The sequence below is a fragment of the Alligator mississippiensis genome, chromosome 5, assembly GCF_030867095.1.
Source record: "Alligator mississippiensis isolate rAllMis1 chromosome 5, rAllMis1, whole genome shotgun sequence".
In the NCBI taxonomy this organism is placed as follows: Eukaryota; Metazoa; Chordata; order Crocodylia; family Alligatoridae; genus Alligator; species Alligator mississippiensis.
The window spans coordinates 160,502,854-160,518,543 of record NC_081828.1 but is presented as its reverse complement, the minus strand read 5'-3'; the positions used below and the strand labels follow the sequence as shown (position 1 = coordinate 160,518,543).

General features: G+C 45.0%; 1 long non-coding RNA gene across 1 annotated transcript in view; it reads left to right on the top strand.

Moving 5' to 3' along the window:
* Positions 1-810: 810 nt before the first annotated feature.
* Positions 811-15,690, top strand: part of LOC132250921 (uncharacterized) — a 44,551-nt gene continuing 29,671 nt past the window's right edge. Inside the window, exons 1-2 of the long non-coding RNA XR_009462629.1 lie at positions 811-3,372; positions 4,213-4,415. This is a non-coding gene — a long non-coding RNA (uncharacterized LOC132250921). The remainder of the gene's footprint in view (positions 3,373-4,212; positions 4,416-15,690) is intronic.

Below are 15,690 nucleotides of genomic sequence, written 5' to 3'. Positions count from 1 at the left end.
AAGAATCTAGCCCAGGATCTTGTACAGGTATTTTGGGTACATTGGAAGTTGATTTTCCCATTAGTTCTGTGCACAGGTGCAGAAGCTATTTAAATTTTCTTTTTGAAAAAGGCCTACAGCATTCAGCAGTGATCAAAGTTTTATAAATCTTTTATAGCCATGTATACATTTTTAAACCAGTGCAAAGAATGTAATTAGATTTCAGCTACAGAATTCCATTCTTACATTGGTTTAAAAATTCTATAGAAAAATATTCTCTAATAAGTTCTTTTGAACTTTAATATCATTTCTAGTTCTATACTTTCTTCTCAATTAAATTTTGTAGTACCTTTCCATGACGTTTAACCTATGTATTTGACAGTAGAACATAGTATTTTTCTGTTTTTTCACTTGGGTTGAAATTGGTTGAATTTGAAGCTTACCCCCTGCTTGGCTGGGAACTGGAAACACCAGATATGTGTTCAGGACAACCAGATGCTCAGTCATATGGGACCACCACCAAGAAAGAAGAAACAGTGGCAGAGAGCTGCTAGAATAATTCTCAAGTGGAGGGAGGCCCCTCTGGGGAAAGTCAGGGCAAGATCCTGTGCAGAAGATTGTATTTTTCTAATTTCTTTACAGTTGATCTTTCTATGTCAGACAATTAGAAATAAGGAGAAAACAGAAAGGATAAAATAAATCAATATTTATAATTCTGGGGTTTTTGAAACAGCAGTGATTTACTGTCAAATTACTTGAGGGCAGGTCATACTGGAGTGTTGTAAATAAATCATGTACCACTTTTTTGTTCTGCGTGTCATCATAGGCTAAGAGGTGTGCCCAGGATTTTTGGCTGAAATTCTGTGGTGATATTCAGAAAGAAGCTGACACAAGTGATAGCCATGGAATATACAAAGGCATCAAACAAGTAATTGGTCCAGTCAAGAAGAAAACAGCTTCATGGAAAGACTTAAATGGAAATGTCGTTACTGATCAACAAAAACAACTCGAGCGTTGGATTGAACATAATGGCATTCTTTACTCCAGTGAGACTGAAATCAAACAAGAAGAGCTCAAAGGATTGTTACAGTTCAAAGTTATGATGGATTTGGACAATGAGCCTACATTAAAAGATTTGGAGAGAGCCATTAAATTGATTCCTGGGAACAAGGCATCCAGCAACGACTGCTGCAATCTACAAATGTGCCAACAATGAATTACTTTGAAAGCTCTATGAAGTTCTACTGTTCTGTTGGAAAGAGGAAGGAGTACTGCAAGATTTCAAAGATGCTTGGTTTGTACAATTACATAAAAACAAAGGGAATAGAAGTGACTGACAACCATAGAGATTTCTCTGTTGAACATCATTGGGAGAGTTGTCACTTGCATTATGCTCCCTAGGCTGCAATCTCTAGGTGAAAGAATCTATCTTGAAAGTCAGTGCTCAGGTTTTTGCTCAGGATGTTCGACCATTGATAAGATTTTTTTGGTCAAGCAACTGCAAGAGAAGTGTAGAGAAAAACTAATACCACTGTATATGGCTTTCATTGATCTGATGAAGGCCTTCAAGACAGTAAACAGAACAGAGTCTTTTTACTGTTCTCAGGAAACTGGGTTGTTCCCCAAAACTGTTGAACACCATTTGTTTATTACTTCAAGGTATGAAGGTAACTGTTGTGCATGAAAACAAAGAATCAAATACCTTGCCATCAACAATGGGGTGAAACAGGGATGTGTTTTAGTCCCTATGCTCTTTAATATCTACTTTTCATTCCTGCTTCTTCATGCATTCAAGGACAGCAACGATAACATTATTTATCTTTGAACCAGAGTAACTGGAGGTTTGTTCAACCTTGCAAGGTGTAGAGCAAAAACCAAGGTGAAAAAACTGGTTCTGAGAGATTTGTAGTTTGTGGATGACATTGTCTTGATTGCCCACAGTGAATTTTCCCTGCATAATCTCTTGAGCAGATTTTCTGAATCATGCAAAATGTTTGACATGGCAACTAGTCCCAAGAAGACTGTGATCTCGTACCAAGGGGTGGAAGAACCAATATTTGACATCACTCTGAAAGATAAATCTTTTGGTGACATTTGCAGTTTTTTCTGCTTGGGTTCAACAAAGAGCAGGAATCTTGAACTTCAGACTAAACCAATGGAACTGGAAAAGCAGCTAAGAATTTTGGGCTATTACAGACATGTGCATGGAATAACAGCAAACTATTGAGTAAAGTGAAGCTGTGAATCTATGAGACTTGTGTGCTGTCATCTCTGCTTTATGGTTCTGAAACATGGACTACGTACGCTAGGCGTATCAAGAGAGTGAACAGCTTCCACATAAGAAGTCTGCGTAAAATCCTGAAAATAAAGTGGGAAGACAGAATACTAAACACAGTGGTACTGGAGCATGCAGGACTGACACACCATCAAGAAGAAGAGGTTGTGATGGATTGGTCATGTCAGGAGAATGGGAGGAGACCTTTTTCCTAAGAATATTTTGTATAGCAAGATTAGAGTTAGCTCTAGAAAGCAGAGTAATCCTCTATGGTGGTATTGACACGTGCAAAAATTATGTGAAGTGCTTCAACATCAACATAGAAAGCTAGGAGGAGTGTGCAGAATCGTGTCCAATCTGGAGGAAACATCTGGTACTGGGTGCAGTTCAGTATGAAGTGGTTTTGATCCAGAGGATAGAAGCAAAGCAAAAAATAAATAAAGCAGCATTGAAGTAAACTCAGACTCCAACTCAAACAACATACAGATCTTGTAACAAGCAGTGTCACTCTTGAATTGGGCTTGTCAGCCACAAACAGATTCATTGGCATCTGACTAGACCTCTTATGTGTACACCATGATCCAGAGGATCAACAGTTGCCTGCATGTCATCATACTTCTATGTTACAGAGTCTGCATTGTTAGTGTGCTTGTGTTTCTGTTGTGTGTTTCCATCCTCTTGCTACTAATTTCATTTATATGTACTCAGGATATGTACAAAGAGATCAACACCAAAGACAGATATAAGATCAAGGAATAAAACAGAACTAGCCCTTTAAATATTGTACGCAGTTGGTGGTCCTGATGGACAAGGTAAAAAAAAAATTTCTGCTAGAATTAAACTTGGTATAAAACCCAACCTATCCCTGTAGGTTACTAAAGATCAACTCTGACAATATAAAGATGAGCTAAAACAATTTTCAAGGTGTCAAGCTGTCTTTATGGATGTGTGGCAGGGTACCTTGTTGCCTGCCACTTTAACGGCAGCAAACAGGCAGCAGCCAGGTGCCTGATGAGGGCAGCCATTTTGGACCTAGAGATATAAGCTGGGCTACAGTTTGCTGCAGGAAGGAAGAAGGAAACATCAGGCTGAGAGGCTGCTCTGACCAGAGTTAGGAGGTAAGAGCAGGGACTATGGGGTGGAGGTGATCCCTTGTCCTGGGTAAGACATAAAACTGCACTCTGCCGGGGAAGGGTGGTCTGGTGGGGCTCCTAGTGGCTTTAGAGCCCCCAGGAAATGCCTGCCAGTTACCTCCCCAGTGAAAGACAGGTCGGGGTGCCTTATCACCCCAGCCTCACATCCCCAGTGGTGTTCTAGCGAGCAGGGGGAGCCCAGGGCTTGGTTAAGGAGCCCAGAGGCAGAGCTCAGGCCGGAGAAGGGACCTGGGGCCACACCCAGGTGGCAAAGAAAAGCCTGGGGGTGCGAGTCAGACCCTGAGTGAGAGGGGAAACAAGGAGAGTGGCCCCATGAGTGTGCGTGAGTGAGGAGGCCCAGTGGGGGCATAGTGGCCTGGCGAGGGGCTAGGAGCAAAATACACCTACAGTTGTACAATTGCTCAGTGAACGCTCAGGTGAGGGTAGCAGGAGACACCCAATAGACTGTGCCAGGGCTGACTGAGGCAAGGAGAGTTAAGCCGGGTGAGACCGGGTAGCATGAGTGTGGCCCCTGAGAGAGGGCAGTATGAACGAGGCTGGGTGAGAGCCAGCGGAGTAAGTGGGACCCCAGTGAGAGAGGGGTGGGATGTGAGTGGCCCTCCAGGGCTGTAGAGAAGAGCTACAACCATGTGCCCATTTTGCTCAGCCATAGGCCGGAGAAGTAACACCAGAGTAACATCTGCAAGGCATGGTACCCATGGAGGGAAGGTTAGAGTGGGTATTAGGCTCTTATCAGCAGGGCAAGTAATGGGTAGCCTCCCTCCTTAGTAACAACTCTTATATTTTTCCATCAATGCATGGCAGGAAAGCGAAGTGGATGGTTACCCCAGGAGCAGGGCAGCCAGAAAAGACCTGATGAGGAGGCCACCCTATTACACAGTTTCAAGGTAGCAGATTCAATCAAGTTCATCTAATGTGACTGAAGACATATTTTTTCTATTAAGACAAAACCAGAGGCTTTGTCAAGGAAACCTCTGAATGTGCAGTGTAAATAAATTTCCTTCCAGGTAAGAAATCTGCATGATCTGTCAGGCATGCCAACTGTTCACCAGTTGACTGATGCAAAAATCAATGTCTCCATATGATGATAGATATTTACAGATCCTGATCTTTGAGTCAATGCATGGGGCACCCAGATAGCTACAGGGTGTTTTTTTTCTGATACACTACCAGTCCAGGAAGATTTTTTATCATAAGGATTTTCCTGACTATAACATAATCATTTTATAGTTCACATTTAGTTCAAAATATTAACTTGTCTACTGAATGCACTACTGAATAAACAAGCTGAAGGAATGATTATGTGTGATATTGTATGTACTGTACAAAGCCTATGTTTCACAGTCTGCATTGCTAGTGTGCTTGTGTTTCTGCTGTGCATTTCCATTCTCTTGCTACTAATTTCATTTGTTCTTAGTAAGAAATAAGTATGCCTATACGAAGCAGCAAGTATTCGATTTGGATTCGGATTTGGCCAATTCGAGGGACAGTGATTCAATTTGGTGATTCGAATCACTGTCCTGATTTGATTCGTCCAATTCAGATTTAGAGATTTGGCCACTGAATTGGCTACCAAAGCTTTGGACAGCCCTAACAGATAGGGATACATTCCCAGGCAGGGAGGGAGTGAGGCTGGGACAAGGGAAGGGGCGGGGAGAGGGGTGCCATTCCCAGGGCTGCACCATGCTCCACCTATCCCCCTGTGCCTGGGCTCCACCTGTCCCCACTCACCCCAGCTCCTGGGCTGCACCATGCCATGGTGCAGGCAGGTGATGTCAGCTGCTCCCGGGGCTGATGCAGCAGGGGCTGGGGGGAGTGGCAGCAAGCAGAGTCCTGGGCGGTGCGGGATGTGGCGCAGCTTGTCCGCACTCCCCCAGCCCCTGCTGCAGTGGCCCCGGGAGCAACTGGCTCCAGGTGCAATGAAAACTGTCTGTGGACGCGGGGGGGCAGGGCATGCCTCCGTCCCCCCCGGGAGGGCTGCAGGCTGAAGGGCTGTGTTGGGATCTTCCCAGAAGTGCATGCCTCTGGATCCAGATGCTGGATGACAGCAGGCTGCTGCTGCAGGCTGGGACTGGTGGTGGCACCAGGCTTATTCTTCCCCATGCTTGAGGCAGGTGCTCTGAGAACAGCCCAGTGCCCCCAGATCTGAATGCAGGATAACAGTACACTGCTGCTGCAGGCTGGGACCAGCACTGGGCTGTTCCCGGTAGATGGGGCAAGCGTGCTGAGCACCGGGAAGAATCAGTCTGGTGCTGCTGCCAGCCCTGGTCTGCAGCAGCAGGCTGCTGTCATCCTGAAGCCAGATCAGGGGAAGAGCCTGACAGCCCTATCGCCCACAACCCTCGCGGGGGGTATGGAACAACAAGAGGCATTCCCCAGTCCCCCCCCCCTCCACACACCCACTGACAGTTCCCATTGCAGCTGGTGCCGATTGCTCCTGGAGTTGCTACAGTGGGGGCTGGAGTGAATGCAGACAAGTTGCGCTGCATCTCACACCGCCCAGGGCTCCGCTTGCTGCAACTTCCCCTGCTGGAGCGGGCCCGGGAGCAGCTGCCACCAGCTGCAATAGGAAATGTCAGTGGGTGCGGGGGGTGGGGGGTAGGACATGCCTCTTGCTGCTGCATGCTCCCTGGGAGGGCTGCAGGCTGGGGGGGCTATGTCAGGCTCTTCCCAGGGGCACATGCCCCTGAATCTATATGCAGAATGATAGCAGGCTGCTGGTGCAGGCTGGGGCCAGTGGCGGCACCAGGCTGATTCTTCCTGGTGCTTGGAGCGGGCATGCCAAGCTCCAGGAACAGCCAAGTGCCCCAGGATCTGGATATGGGAAAACAGCAGGCTGCCACTGAAGGCTTGGGCTGGTGGTGGCACTGGGCTGTTCCCGGTGCTCAGCACACCCACCCCGAGTGCTGGGAAGAATCAGCCTGGTGCCACCACTGAGCCCAGTCTACAGTGGCAGCCTGCTATCATCCTGTGTCAAGATCTGGGGGCGCACACCCCTGGGAAGAGCCTGACACAGCCCCCCAGCCTGCAGCCCTCCCGGAGGGCATGGAGCAACAAGAGGTGCACCCCACCCCCTGTCCCTCGCACTCACTGACAGTTCTCGTTGCAGCTGGCGCCGGTCAAGTCAGTGTGGACAATCTGCACCACGTCTCACACTGCCTGGGGCTCCACTTGCTGCCACTCCCCCTGGCCCCTGCTGCAGTGGCTCTGGGAGCAGCCAACACCAGCTGCCTGCACCTTGGCATGACGAAGCCCAGGAGCTGGGATGAGTGGGGATAGGCAGAGCCCAGGCACGGGGAGGGAGGCGGAGCATGGTGCAGCCCTGGGAACGGCACCTCTCCCCCTGCCCCTTCCCTAGTCCCAGCCTCACTCCCTTCCTCCTTCACTTCCTTGGGAACCTATCTGTATTTGTTACATTATAAATTGAGTTCACTTGATGCGAAGGAAACCTGTATGGCCTATGGCCAAATATCTGAATCGGCCCCAAATCATTCCAAATCGATTTGGAGGCTTTCGATTCGGCTTTCCGAATTGTAAAAAGTGGAAAACTCTTCTCTGTCCTTTTGATTTCCTGGCCCATTAATATATACAATCATATTAATGATCACCAGGGCACTGTCTTAAGGAGGTAAATGACAGTAGTTTATGAACATAGTGTTGGAATGTTGTAGCTATGATGGTCCAGGAATTATGAGAGGCAAGGATTTTGGTGGGTGATATCTTTTATTGGACTAACTGCATGGTTGGGATAAACTTAGACAAGCTTTCAAATGCAGAGAATGAAGATGAATAGAAAGAAAGAAGAATACTTTTCATCTGAAAGTTTATCTGCTCGATCTGAACCATGTAGTTGAGCCAATGAAAGTTAATCACCCACCAAAATCCTTGCCTCTCGCAGTAGCTTTTGGAGAGTTTTTGAAGAACTTTGGTTTTGATAGATTCAAGATTTGTTCTGATAGCTTTCTGAATCCCAAACTTAAAGTTTTTCTATTAAGATGGATTCAACAACTACTTCGCCAAATAGGCCTCCAGTGTTGGCCCACAGAGATTAGGGGGTTCTTGGGGTGTTTAACGTAGAAGAGACATAGCTTCTAGTTCCAATGTATAAAGTCACCACAGAAGCAGTTCGCAGTTACAAGATAAATTGTAGTGTGGAAATAAGTCAGCTTAGCCAACAACTGCCTAAGCATCACAGGCAGTGTCTTTTCTGTAATTATTGCATTTAATACAGCTAGTTACTTGCACAAAAGAGCTTCCGGATACAGCAATTTCCACTGAGGGCTGTTTAGGAATGTACAGGCCCATCATTTAGCTCTGATATTGTTGGGTTGTCAGAATTGATCATAGCTCTTGACGGAACACCTCTAGCTTTTTTATGGAGTGCATCAGAGTGACATTTCACATTGTTTAAGTAGGAGTGATCTGTTAGTTTATATTTTATCTAAAACTGCAGAGCAGATGACCTCCCTCAGGGCCTAAATACATGAATCCTATACGCATGTTATAATTAATAGTAGAGCTGGGAGAGAAATTCATAACAAGGGGCCGAAAAGCTGGGCAGAGCAACTTGTCAAAAAGAAGGAAATTCCACTACAGATTAGCTTATTTTTAAGCATGTCAAGCTCTACATACAAACATGATCTATTGCTTCCTTGTAATGTCTGTTTAGGCCCAGATGCTCCAGGCAGCGTCAGGGAGTGCTGTAAATTTTGTCTGAGTCAGGGCAATTCTGATTGATCTCTGAGTGTAAAATCGATAAGAAGACACTGTCATTTTCTTAAAGGATGAGCTAGAAAAGGAAAATAAATTAAGACTCTACTGAATGTCTATCTCCAGTGCTCATTAATTCAGTGTGGTCTGTACTTTGTTAATGTTATGTCCACAGCTTTAATCTTCCAGGTGCTCTTCCTACAGATAGTAGACAGCAGCCCTTTATTATGTTATGTATATTTCATCCACACGTGGTAGAAATAAAATGTCTGCCCTCTTCTTTCCCTTAGCTCCTGATTAATCCATTTTATTATTTTTCAGAAATGCATCACTTGGGTACTGATTAACTTAAAAATGGAAAGCCATTGTCTTTCTCGCATGTCCTTCATCAGAACTAACGCACCGACTGCTCATTTGTCTTGAGTTGTTACTGCAAATAACGACTACCAAGCATTTCCCCTTATGTAATGTACTTCGGGAAGATTAATTTACTTCTTCTCTTTTTCTCCTTTTCTTTTTTGTCTACTAAGACTCTTTTGAAATGTAACTTTTTTTAAAACTGATTTATATATAAATCTTGGTATCAGGATTTCCTTTGCTACTTTTCAAATACTTTCACAGCATGCACCTGGGATGTGAAGCCATCACTGCTCTAGACTTTTAATTCAAATCTTGGAGCAAGCATTCAGTATGTTTAGCTCATCATCCCCTGCATAGGTTCCATTCTAAACTAACATCTTCTCCATTTAGTGGGGTATAAATATAGTTGTTTTAAAACAATATCCTAAGACTGTGGCTAGGTACAGACCTTCAAAAAGCCCAAGAATCAATCTAAATTATGTGGTTTTCTGTAAGCAGCATAATTTAGATTGGTAGTAAAGGAAACACACATTCACTCTTTGGGGGGCAGAGGGAGCAAATCTTAGACTGGGTGTGCCAAACTTCTGTTCTCCTATGGGTATAGACTGGCTTTCAATCTTCAATCTGGAAATCCCTTTATAATAGTAAAAGTGTAATGTCTGTGCCTGGCCTGTGAGTTCAATCCTACAATATTTTTAGCTGGAAGTAGGACTACTAGTGTGAGTAAGGGCTGCTTCTAGGAGTTGAGCTTACAGATCAAGCCCTGAGACATATTAAAAGGTTAGGTTCTTGTTATGGCTGTGTATGTCTTTGGCTATAAACGTGTTCCCAGTGCATCATTTCTCTTAAACATAGATACTAGTTCATCTTATGCTTCTGAATTTGCTTCAGTGTTTAACGTTCAGACCCAAGTGACCTTTTTGTCTCTGTACGGTCAATTGTGGAGAATACTAATGAATCATATCATATGTTGGGGGGCAATACAGAGCATGTATTAGCTGCTTTATTTACTATTTTTAAACACTAACCATGTTACTTACTTACAACTTCATTATGTTCCACTAGGATGCATAGATTGGAGAAGTAAATGGAGATGGTTAAAAAAGAGGACCTCTTGGCTTCAACGTGCCGTTTAATTCATATTCATGAAGTATCTTACTCTTTTCCCTTAACAAAGCACAACACATGCCAATTAATTAATTTTCATGGCGAGGTCACTGGTGGGACTAGATCTCGGCTTGTTTCCCACTTGAGCTGGCTTCTACTGAGCTAAATGAGCAGATTTGCAAGCTTTATCTAGCAGTCTTTAACATTTCATCTACAAATTATCTATCAGAGCTCTCTTTCTCGTATTGACTTAATTTAGAACTTTGACAGCAACTCAGGACTGAAATAATCCTTATGTGCTACAGCAACATATTTCTAGAATTAAATTAAATGAGCACAAATTCCAACACATTTCCTCTGCCTATACATATCTCTGAAAAGGGGCTTCAGAAGAGTTATTTTTTGCCTGAAATGTTTAACTGTTGCTTCTTGTTATCATTAAACTTCAAATTTCTTCTTCTCCAGAGTTACTAATAGTGTTACAGAGGGTGGAACTGCAAAGGGGGTTGAAATTTGGCCCAGATCCAGAATTCTCACCATAAGGCTGATTTTCTATTAATGTCTGCAATCTGAAATTGCTTAACTGTTGCCTAATGAAGAAATATCGCTTCATGCTGCTTGGGTTAGATTGTGCCCTGTGCTGCTCTGGTCACAAGTGAGAAGGGCAAAGCCAGAGGAGGCAAGGAGATCCAACTTCCTAATATAAACCTGAGCCCACAGGTTGGGTACTGTCTAATTCCTACACTCCACTGAATGCAATAGAACTCAACTTCTGGCCTGCAGGCCAGATCCGGTCCATGAAGCCCTGTCATCTAGTCTGTGGCTATCCCCATGGGTCCAGAAATTTGGCAGCAGGGGAGCAGTGGGAGCACTAATTGCCACTCCCCATGCTGCAAAATTTCTGGACTTGTGGGGACAACCATAGGCCAGATAACATGGCTCTTTAAGCTAGATCACTCTGGCATGCAGCATTATTCCACAGAGAAGTCTGGGCATGCAGGGCTGGCCTGGTGCATGGATGGATCTAGGTGCATGGGGCACAGCCAGCATGGAACTGGACCCAGGCACGTAGGGCTGAGCTGACACGCAGCAGGATCTGGGCATGCAGGTCCCAAACTTTGACTGCATGCCAGATCGTACCTACAGACCGACTCTGTGCATTGACCCCACACTGATAGACTGGCCCTGCTTCACTCATTTGGCCCATGGAGCTGGGTAGGTTGAGTACTACTGGGCTAGCACTGGGGCTGACTAAAACTCCAAAACAACCAGGAAAAGATAGGGTTATGGTAAAAATGGCCTCACAGAGTAAGTGACTTGCTGCCCCTTTACAGGATCTCGCCGGTTATCAGCTGTAAGTGGCCTTCAGACAAAGCTATTCAATATTAAGAATACTGCTATGACAAACTAAAGACATAATGTAGCCCCAGACATGGAAGTGACTGTGGGTTAAATGAGCGCTGATCTGATTGTTGTTTGAATTACAAATCTCTAAACCCCTCTGACAGCCAGCTATTTACAAAGGCAATAAGCATTTGTGAAGGGAAGGATTTCTTAGTGGTTGCACTGTCCAGTTCATACCTCTAGATCAACTGCATCTGGGAGGTAAATTGCAAAATCTCTGTCAAAATAGAACTGCACCCAGTGTAGATATTGTGTGTTAAAAAAAAAAGATTGTGAATATGACTGAAATATAGCAATAAGTTTATAAATTATATCATAGTAGACACTTTTATACTGTCTCTGAAAAATGTGCCTATAGTCAAACTGATGGAATGTATTTAATAGTAATATATTCTAGAAATACACATGGTAAATATATAATACTATGCACGTAATACACATAGAAAATGACAGTTCATATAAACCATTCTGCATAAATTTTTACCAGACCTCCTTCCTGCTTTCCAGATGTTTACATGCAAAGCAAAATGCATGCATACATGCAGACACCTGAGTGCACATTTAAAAATTCGAACACATGCACCTGTGCATTTTTATCTTCTGCAGGCTTAAGTGGATGACATTGTAAAGTCTTTGCAGGTGTGTTTAATGTGAATAATTAAATCTCAGATGGTTGTGGGATCCCAGTTGCTGCACATGCAGCATTGAAAGTGTAGTATTAAGGAGGAGGAGGATCTAAATTTAGCCCTGTGCATAAAATGAGTAAATACACAAAAGAAACACTGATGAGATTTTCTTGTGAAATTAATACATGCAAATGAACAAATTTTAGTTCCATTAAAATATCTCCAGCATCTCGAATTCCCAGCATAGCAAATTCCTGTTGGGGCAAACTAAGCAAAGGATGTTACCGCTGCCTTTCCTTATTTTTTGTTATGAGATGTACCAACATTCACCATATATACTAATGCAACATTAAGATCTTACCCCTGCTTGCTTTACTCATGGATGTTCCCATAAACTACAATAGCTCACATAAAATTTTTTGTCTGTGTCTGTCTTACTGAGGACACTTTGAATGAGAGGAGCTGTAATTGCCCCAAATGGCTGATCCTAATCCTTACTGATACGAGTAGATTTTATTGAAGCACATGGGACTATTAACATTAATGAGGGGAGCAGGATTGGGTCCTGTGGTCTTAACAGTTTTAAAACGTGTAACTTGTTTTATCTATTGTTCTCAGTGAAATGGACCAGGCTGATCTTAGTTGCTTGAAGTCATTAGGGTCACTCTTGATTTTGTAATCAGCCTGTGACACTAATAACTTTAGTGTGCTGTGTTGTTTGTATATGACTATATCATAATTACTGATGGTGATGTGAGTGATTTATTATAAGGCTCTATTTGAGCTTTTGATTGACCAGGGTTAGTCTGCCAATCTTTAGGTCGGGGTAAATGGAAAACAAAGGAAGAGAGCCTGGAAGCTTCTGCAGGAAGGAGAATCCTGTAGGTATTGAGTATGGGGGATGCTAGCCTTGATGCATAATGTAAAACAATACTACCACCTAACAGTGAAGATATTAAATACAGTAAAATTTAAAAGAGAACAACACATTATATTATAACAGTTAAAAATTAGGAAAACAAAGTTGACAATTAGATATTAAAGATTTGGATAATCAAATCAAATCAATACAACCCAACTGTGTACTGTACAACCCAAATATATCCATCTTTGGGTTGAGATAGTGGCAATAAGGCAGTATGTGACAATCGGTATAATTTTTTTCCTTTTTGCTGCACAATCCATAACTCTAGCAGATAAATGTTGTGAAGTGTTAGTTATATAGCTGAAGTTCTCATAGTAATCAATTGTGTTGATTATAGATTCATAGATGTTAGGGTCGGAAGGGACCTCAATAGATCATCGAGTCCGACCCCCTGCATAGGCAGGAAAGAGTGCTGGGTCTAGATGACCCCAGCTAGATGCCTATCCAACCTCCTCTTGAAGACCCCCAGCGTAGGGGAGAGCACCACCTCCCTTGGGAGCCCGTTCAAGACCTTGGCCACTCTAACTGTGAAGAAGTTCTTCCTAATGTACAGTCTAAATCTGCTCTCTGCTAGCTTGTGGCCATTATTTCTTGTAACCCCTGGGGGCGCCTTGGTGAATAAAACCTCACCAATTTCCTTCTGTGCCCCCGTGATGAACTTATAGGCAGCCACAAGGTCGCCTCTCAACCTTCTCTTGCGGAGGCTGAAGAAGTCCAGGTGCCCTAGTCTCTCCTCACAGGGCTTGGTCTGCAAGCCCTTAACCGTACGAGTGGCCCTTCTCTGGACCCTCTCCAGGTTATCTGCATCCCTCTTGAAGTGCGGCACCCAGAATTGCACGCAGTACTCCAACTGCGGTCTGACCAGCGCCCGATAGAGGGGAAGTATCACCTCCTTGGATCTATTCCTCATGCATCTGCTGATGCATGATAAAGTGCTATTGGCTTTTCTGATGGCTTTGTCACATTGCCGACTCATGTTCATCTTGGAGTCCACTAGGACTCCAAGATCCCTTTCCACTTCCGTGCCACCCAGCAGGTCATTTCCTAGGCAGTAGGTGTGCTGGACATTTTTCCTCCCTAGGTGCAGCACTTCCACTTGTCCAACCTGTCCAGGTCTGCTTGCAGCTGTTCCCTGCCCTCCGGCGTGTCCACTTCTCCCCATAGCTTTGTGTTATCCGCAGACTTGGACAGAGTACACTTCACTCCCTCGTCCAAGTTGCTGATGAAGACATTAAAGAGTATCGGTCCAAGGACCGAGCCCTGCGGGACCCCACTGCCCACACCCTTCCAGGTCGAAACCAACCCATCCACCACGACTCTCTGGGTATGACCCTCTAGCCAATTTGCCACCCACCGGACTGTGTAGTCATCCAAGTCACAGCCTCTTAACTTGTTCACCAGTATGGGGTGGGATACCGTATTGAAGGCCTTCCTGAAGTCTAAGTATACAACATCCACCCCTCCTTCTGTGTCCAGGCGTTTCGTAACCTGGTCATTAAAAGAGACTAGATTGGTCAGGCATGATCTGCCTGCTACGAACCTGTGCTGGTTTCCCCTCAGCATAATTTGTCCTGCCGGGCTCTCGCATATGTGGGCCTTGATAATTTTTTCAAAGACTTTGCCAAGGATGGAGGTGAGACTGACCGGCCTATAGTTGCCCGGGTCCTCCTTCCTCCCCTTCTTGAAAATGGGGACCACATTGGCCCTTTTCCAGTCCCCCGGGACTTGGCCCGTGCGCCACAAGCGTTCAAATATTCCTGCCAGTGGCTGTGCAATGATGTCGGCCAGTGCCTTCAGTACCCTCGGATGGAGCTCATCCGGGCCTGCCAACTTAAAGGCATCCAGTTCTTCCAAGTGACTCTGCGCTATCTCAGGGTCTACGCATGGTATTCTGGTGCCTTGTTGCTGCCTCTCTACAACCCCAGTGAGAGACTTGTCTTGCCCCTCTCTTAGGAACACTGAGGCAAAGAACTCGTTGAGGAGTTCAGCCTTGCCCCCCTGTCCGTCACCAATTGCTTCTGCCCATTTAGTAGGGGTCCTATTCCACCCTGGGCCTTCCTTTTACTCCCTATATATCTAAAAAACAATTTCTTGTTATCCTTTACTTGGGTTGCCATTCTCAGCTCCATGGTAGCTTTGGCCCATCTAACTGCCTCCCTACAAGTGCGAGCAGAGGAGGTGTACTCGTCTTTGGTGATCTCTCCCTGTTTCCACTTTTTATATGCCCCCCTTTTGGCCCGTAGGCTGCCCTGGATTTCTCTGGTCAGCCAAGGAAGGCTCCTGGCCCCTTTCCCTCTTTTTCCTTGCATCGGGATCGTCTCCCTTTGTGCCCGAAGGATCGTTTCCTTAAGGCACAGTCACCCTTCTTGGGCTCCCATCACTTCAAAACTCCTACTCTGCAGTGCATCCTTGACTAATCACCTGAGTTCATTGAAATCAGCTTTCCTAAAGTATAGCACTTTCACCCTACTAGTTACCTTACCCACTCGACGTCTTATGAAGAATTCTGTTATTAGGTGATCACTGTCCCCCAGATGGCTACTGATCTGTAGGTCCCCTACCATGTCATCCCCCATTGCCAATACCAGATCCAGTAAGGCATTCCCCCTAGTGGGACTGTGTACCTCCTGTGTCAGGTGGAGGTCCTGTACACAGGTTAGAAACCTGTGTGAACGGTGGGACTTTGCCATCTGCATCTCCCAGCAGATGTCTGGGTAGTTTAGGTCCCCCATGACTACCGCCTCCTTAGCTTTTATGGTCTCCTAGAGCTGCCTCAGGAGCCCCAAATCTAGTTCTTCCCCTTGGTGTGGGGGTCTGTAGCAGACCCCTACCACCAACTCCCTTTCTCTTTGCCCCCCATGTAACCTAACCCACAATCCTTCTACTTCCTCATCCTTTGATTCCGTCTTGATGAGGGTCGATGTATATTGCTCATTGATATAGAGTGCAACCCTCTCCCCCTTTCTTCCCCACCCTGTCCTTTCTGTACAGCCTATAACCCTCAATATGTACCGCCCAGTCGTGGGACGAATCCCACCAGGTTTCTGTTAGCCCTACTAAGTCATAGGTGTTTTCTGCAAGCAGGAGCGCTAGTTCATCCTGCTTGTTCCCCATGCTCCTAGCATTAGTATATAGGCACTTGAGCCCTGC